Consider the following 6,615-nt stretch of genomic DNA (forward strand, 5'->3'; position numbering starts at 1 on the left):
TAACAGTTAACAATTAGCCACAGATTTATATCCAGATCCAATAATTACTACCTTGGTGATTAATCAATAGTTAATTTTATTTAAATTCAAAAGGATCACATTTTCTTTTCATTTAAAAGCACTTTCAAGGATTTAAATTTTCTTTTGTGTGTATGGATCTTTTGCCTGCATGTATGTATATGCATCATGTGTATGTATTGCCTGAGGAAGCCAGAAATGAATGTTGAATTCCCTACAACTGGGGTTACAGATAATTGTTAGCTATCATGTGGGTGCTGGAAATTGAACGCTGGTCCTATGGAAGAACAGCCAATGCTCTTAACTGCTGGGCCATCTCTCTAGCCTAAGGTAACATTTTATGTATACATTAATGTGTTTCCCCAACCCTACATTAACTTTGAATCTGAATAAGGCTGATAAAATTATTTCCTTAGTTTGATACAGATGAAAGTCTAACTTGTTTCCTGTAATCTGGAGCCATACATGATATTCACATGAATACATATTTTCCCTAGGAATATCTCTAAAACCCCAAGGATTGTGACCTGTTGTGGAATATTAATTGAATAAGTGTTACATTTATTTATGCTGTGCAGGGTTTGTTTAATGATGCAAAGATGTGTTGCATTCTTTTGTATTGAATTTGTTTAGCTCTGTGAAGCTGTGTTACTTTGCCTACCTAAAACACCGATTGATCTAATTATGAGCTGAACAGTGAATAGTTAGGAAGGAGAAAGGGCTGGCATGCAGACAGAATAAATAAGAGAAGAGAAGAAGAAGGGGTGAGAAAAGGAGGAAAGGAAGACACCAGGGAGCAGCCACCCAGCCACTACAAACTAAGAAAGAAAGAAATGTATATAGAATAGAGAAAGGTAAAAGCCCAGAGGCAAAAGATAGATGGGATAATTTAAGTTAAAAAAAAAAAAAAAAACTGGCTAGAAATGAGCCAAGCTAAGCCTGGGCATTCGTAAATAAGAACAAGTCTTCATGTACTTGTTTGGGAGCTGGGGAGTGTGCCTACTAAGAGCAAAAATGAAAACAAACAAGCTACAGTTACCTTTTTTGTAGAAGAAAGGAAATTTAAGGCCAACCAGTAAGAATGTAGGAAACTGGAAAGTTCAACTGTTCATCAATTTCCCTCTGAAACAAACTATCAATATTTTTATTTTACTGTAATACTCTTTATGTGAAATTTGGAGTCAAACATGTAAATTACAATGCTGATAAAAATAAAACACTAGACTTGAGAGATGGCTCAGCTGTTATAGGACTTGCTGCACTCGCAGAGGGACCAGTGTGGTTCCCAGCAACCACACTGGGTGACTCACAATTGCCTGTAAATCTGTTCTTATTTTATTGAAAATAGATTTTTTTTTCATATAATATATCTTGATTATGGTTTCCCCTCCTTCTGCTTATCTCAGTTCTTCCCCACCTCTACTACCAATCAGATCCACCCCTTCATGTTTCTAAGTAGAAAGCGAACAGGCTTCTAAAGGATGAGAAAATACAATATAATATATTAATATAATACAATATTGTATGATATATAATAAAGCAAACAAACCAAACACCAGAAGAGGATAAAACAAATAAACAAAAAGAAGTAAAAAAAAAAAGACACAAGAAACAGATACAGAAGCACAGCCCCACTTGTTCTCAGGAATTTTATAAAATCACAGTACAATTAGCCATAGTGTACATGTAAAGGACCTGTGTAGTAAAGATAGGGAGAGAGAGAGAATAAAATTTAAAATGATAAAGGAGAGAAAGAAAGAAAGAGAGAGAGGGAGGGAGGGAGGGAGGGAGAGAGGAAAGAAGGAAGGAAGGAAGGAAGGAAGGAAGGAAGGAAGGAAGGAAGGAAGGAAGGAAAGAAAGAAGGAAAAAAGGAAAGAAAGAAAGAGACATGGCATGATATTATGAGACACAGAACCTCAAAAGCCTCCATTGATTGAGATCTTTTTCTGCTGGCCATCTCCTGCTAGGCTTGAGGCTTAAGTTTAAGAGTTGTTTGTTTCCCCAGTGACACTTCCATAGAGAAAACTAAATTTTTATTTGCAGGTGGTCTTCAACTGGAGACTAGTTCTGAGTTAAGAGTAGGGGCACGTGTCTATTTCTACTTTCAGATCTGGGAACTGTTATGGTACAATCCATGCAGGCCCTATGCATGCTGCCTCAGTTTCTGCAAAGTCTTATGTGCATAGGTCTATTTGTATTTAGAAGGCCTTATTTTCTCCTCTGACTTTTGCACTCTTTCTTCCTCTGATGGGTGAATGTCTTTCTGTAAGCTGCAAATATGTGTTGCTCTGATTTGTTGATAAATAAAGCCGTTTGGCCTATGACAAAGCAGCTTAGAGGCAGGTGGGAAATTCAAAGAGAGAGATAGGAAGAAGGTGGGGAGAGACACCAGTGAGCCACCCAAGGAGCAACATGTAATGGGACACAGATAAAGTCATGGAACATGTGGCGATACATAGATTGTGGGCTAATTTAAGATATAAGAGCTAGCTAGCAAAAGGCTTGAGCCATGGCCAACGCTGTTGTAATTAATATAAGCCTCTATGTGTTTACTTGAGGGACACGATTGGGAGAGATTTACTGGGACACAGGAAATCTTTAGACTACATGTCCTCTTCCAAAGAGCTTCCTAATCCCTGAGGGGAGAGAATTGGAGACATCTTGTTTTGGGCTGAGTGTTTGAAGTTCTCTGATTCTCTCCATAATGTCCAACTGTGGGTCTCTTTATTCATTCTTATCAGCTGCAGGCTGAAGCTTCTCTGACAGAAGTAATCTGTGAATAGAGCAGAATATCATTCATAATCATTTTGTAGCTATATTATTTTAGTAGAATAATATTATTTGGTTTTTTGCCAAGTCCCTGGGCTGTCTAGTTTCAGGTACTTGGTCACCCAGGCAGCATCTGGTATGGGTTCAACCTCAAGAGGTAAACTTTAAGTCATATTAGATATCATATTATATCATAACTGCTCACATAAACTTTGTGTCACCATTGCATCAGCATATACTGTAGGCATGACACCACTGTAGATTGAAGGGTTTATAGCTGAGTTGATGTTTACCTTTTTTCTCTGGTAGCATGCAGAATACTTTCCAGTACCACATCTGTTTTTAGTTTTTGTTTTTGTTTTTTTGTTTTTTGTTTCTTTTTTTTGGGGGGGGGGGCTTGTTGTTGTTGTTGTTGTTGTTTTGGTTTTCGAGACAGGGTTTCTCTGTGTAGCTTTGCGCCGTTCCTGGAACTTGCTTTGTAGACCAGGCTGGCCTCTAACTCATAGAGATCCGCCTGCCTCTGCCTCCCAAGTGCTGGGATTACAGGCATGCGCCACCATCGCCTGGCTGAGTCCTGCAGGTTTTGTCAACAGCAAGAGGGCATTCCCATTAGTTCATGGAAAACAACCTATAGCCTCAGCAACAGCCTTTGGTGTTGGAGGAGTCCCATGGGACCGCTCCAGTAAACAATTCAATTATATGTAACCCATGCCCAGTACTACAAACTGCATTTGATGATAAGAGATATCCAGCTGAGTCTCTGACTCCCCAATTCTTTGGCAATTTAATTTAGATACCTTCATTCACATATGTGAATATTTCAGGAAGCTTCTACTTCATTAATTTTCTGTAGAACCCTTCAAACGACCCTTAATTTTAACAGTCTCACCCTATATTCATAGTTGTCTCTAAGGAATTCATTCATTTCTTTTTTAAGGACCTCTATCATATCCATAAAGGCTATTTTAAGGTCCTTTTCTTGTGCTTCAGCTAGGTTGCATTTTTTCAGGATTCCTGGTGTCTAGTGGAGACACGTTGTCATGACTATTATTGATTTTTTTTTATTCTGGCATATATGCATCTGGGATTGGGATGGTTGTAATTCTAGATGCTGATATCTGGTCTTATTTTTGTTCCTTGGATTCATTGCCCTTACTGCTTCTTAGAAGAGTGTGGTGGCTGTATGTTGCCTGGTAGGTAATTCTTCGGGATCTTGCCAAGCTAGCCACTGATGTTTCTGGGTAAAATGTGCTTCTTGATATTGAAAGTTGACACATAGGTATGAGGACAGAACAGAAGGCAGGAATTATGGGATCTAAAGAAAGGAGGAAGCGGAGCATTTCACCTGAGGGTGAGACTCAATGACTGGATTTGGAGGAGAGTGTGAATAGAGAAGATCTGGAGCTTGCTTACCTGTTTCCCCAGCCTACTTCTGGGGAAACCCAGGCATCTCTGGTGGGTTCCCAGAGAATGATTCCTGGAGTTCACACATGGGACAATCAGTGGGGAGGAAGGTGTGACAAGAATATTTGCATGATCCACTAGAGATAGGGGCAGGGAGGAAGGGATGACACAGCAGGTGGTCTGTCACAGATCTGGGAGTGAGACTGAGGAATTGGATTTGGAGGATAGATTAGGGAGAGGCAAAGATCTGCAATTAGCCTACCTGCTTCTCGTGCTGGCATGTCCTCTGGATTGCCAGCGAATCACAATACTTATTTTGCCTATAGCTGGAACTCATATGCACCTGTTCATGCATACATGCAAACACACACATAAATAAATATTTAATAAAAAATAAAATACTGAGATATGAATCAATAGAACTAAAATATGACTAATAAAATATATTAAGTCTATAATATGTATGAGCCCTACTATGGGATAAATAGAGAAAGTATTTTATTTGTACAAACAACTCATGCTACCACAGTTTTGTACAATAAATCAAAGTGAAATATGATGAAAGATAACTAAGAGAGTATCATACAGCTGAAGAAATTATATGAAACCCTAAAAATCCATAAAACTTATAAATATAAATGGTAGAGAAAAAGAAACAGAGTTGAAGTCATTGAGTTAATCTAAGAACAGTAAAAACCTACTTTCCCTATTCAATGTAAGTTGAACTAACTGAAAAGCTAGAGTGAAACTAGCATGAGAATATGATGGAGGAATTATAAAAATAATATTTAAGAATATTAAGTTTATTTAATATAATTTACATAGATTCCAAACTGTAATACTGACAACATACAAGGAAAAAAAGTCACACAATGAGTAATTTAACTAAAATCTATGTTAAAGTATAGCTGCTGAGAATTTGAAAGAATAAAAAATTCTTAGAATTTCCAAAACTAAGAATATGTAGGTAAAGAAAAAGATTGGTTGTTGGTTTTGTAATTTACTTTTGAATCTGTGGTTGTGTTTATGACCCATGTGTGATTGCCTACACACCTTTGGAGGGCATCATATCCCCTGGAGATGGAGTTATGAATGGTTGTTAGCCACCTGACATAGGGCCTTGGGACCAAACTCATGTCCTCTTCAAGAAGAATAAGTGATTTTAACCTCTGAGTCATTTTTAGCCCTGTACCTTTGAAAATAGAAAATGTTTTAGTAATAAGAAAACAATATATCTTCTCAAGTCAGGTCTGCCCAAAAAGACCATCCCCCCAAAACTATCAATTAAAAATACCCATTAATAGAGTTGTTAGATATTAAGACATTATAATAAATCCACATGGAACCATAAAAGGTCCCAGTGAGCCAAAGCAATCCTGAGGAAAGGGACTGCCATGACAGATTTCAAGCTGTATTGCAGAGGGGTAATAATAAAAGCAGCTGGAGCCACCTGTGGTCTGCTCCTTCTACTTAATGTCTGTGATTGAGGATGTGATTTCTTAACTTCTTGCATGGCCATTGTACCTGCCTGTTTCCATGTTTTCCCATAGTAAACTCTTGACAGTCTGAAACCATAAAGCAAAATAAACCTTTCTTTCTATAAACACACACACACACACACACACACACACACACACACACACACACACACACACACACTCTGAAAAGGTTATGAATTTAAGAGGACATGGGGGAACATGGAGAAGTTAGGAGTGAGGAAAATGATACAATTACAATACTCACACATGAAATTTTCAAAAATTGTTTTTAAATTATAAAACAGAAAATAGAATGATACATTTGAATGTTTGTGCACAGATCTAAATGCAAACATATGAGTCTACTGGATCCATTCTCATTCAATCTACCACTCAATATTTCTTCTCCTTGAAGAGCTTTATCTTTTCTCTCATCTTAAACAAGACATTAAGATAAAAAAACATGAATTTTTTCCCACTTCATGACGATATTCATGCCATAATAAAGTCCTATTTTCTTTCATTTTCCCACCAAATAACCAACCTAAAAGACAAAAAAAAAAAGAATCATTAGTTCATCCAATACCCTCAAAAAGACACTTGATTCCTTATGAATGATGTTGTCTTGGATCAAGGGCAATGAGCCAAAATAACAAGTGTGTTCCTGGTAGTCTTTACTGATAAAATACTGTCAGTACTACACTTATCACTCACAACAATTCTTGGTCATCAGATGCATATGAATGCTACAATTTTGTATTTTAGTTTATCAGTGGTTAGGTGATAACTCTCTGTGCAAGTTGGTCTCAGGGCAGTAGGTGCATATAATTCATTAAGAAATTACAAGAAATATCTTCAATTTACTGATAGAGTCCAAGATATATTAAGACTTTCTGTGTCAACCAACTTAGTATAGAACACTTTAATATTTATTGCCTTGTGATAC

The sequence above is a fragment of the Onychomys torridus genome, chromosome 14, assembly GCF_903995425.1.
Source record: "Onychomys torridus chromosome 14, mOncTor1.1, whole genome shotgun sequence".
NCBI classification, from domain to species: domain Eukaryota; kingdom Metazoa; phylum Chordata; class Mammalia; order Rodentia; family Cricetidae; genus Onychomys; species Onychomys torridus.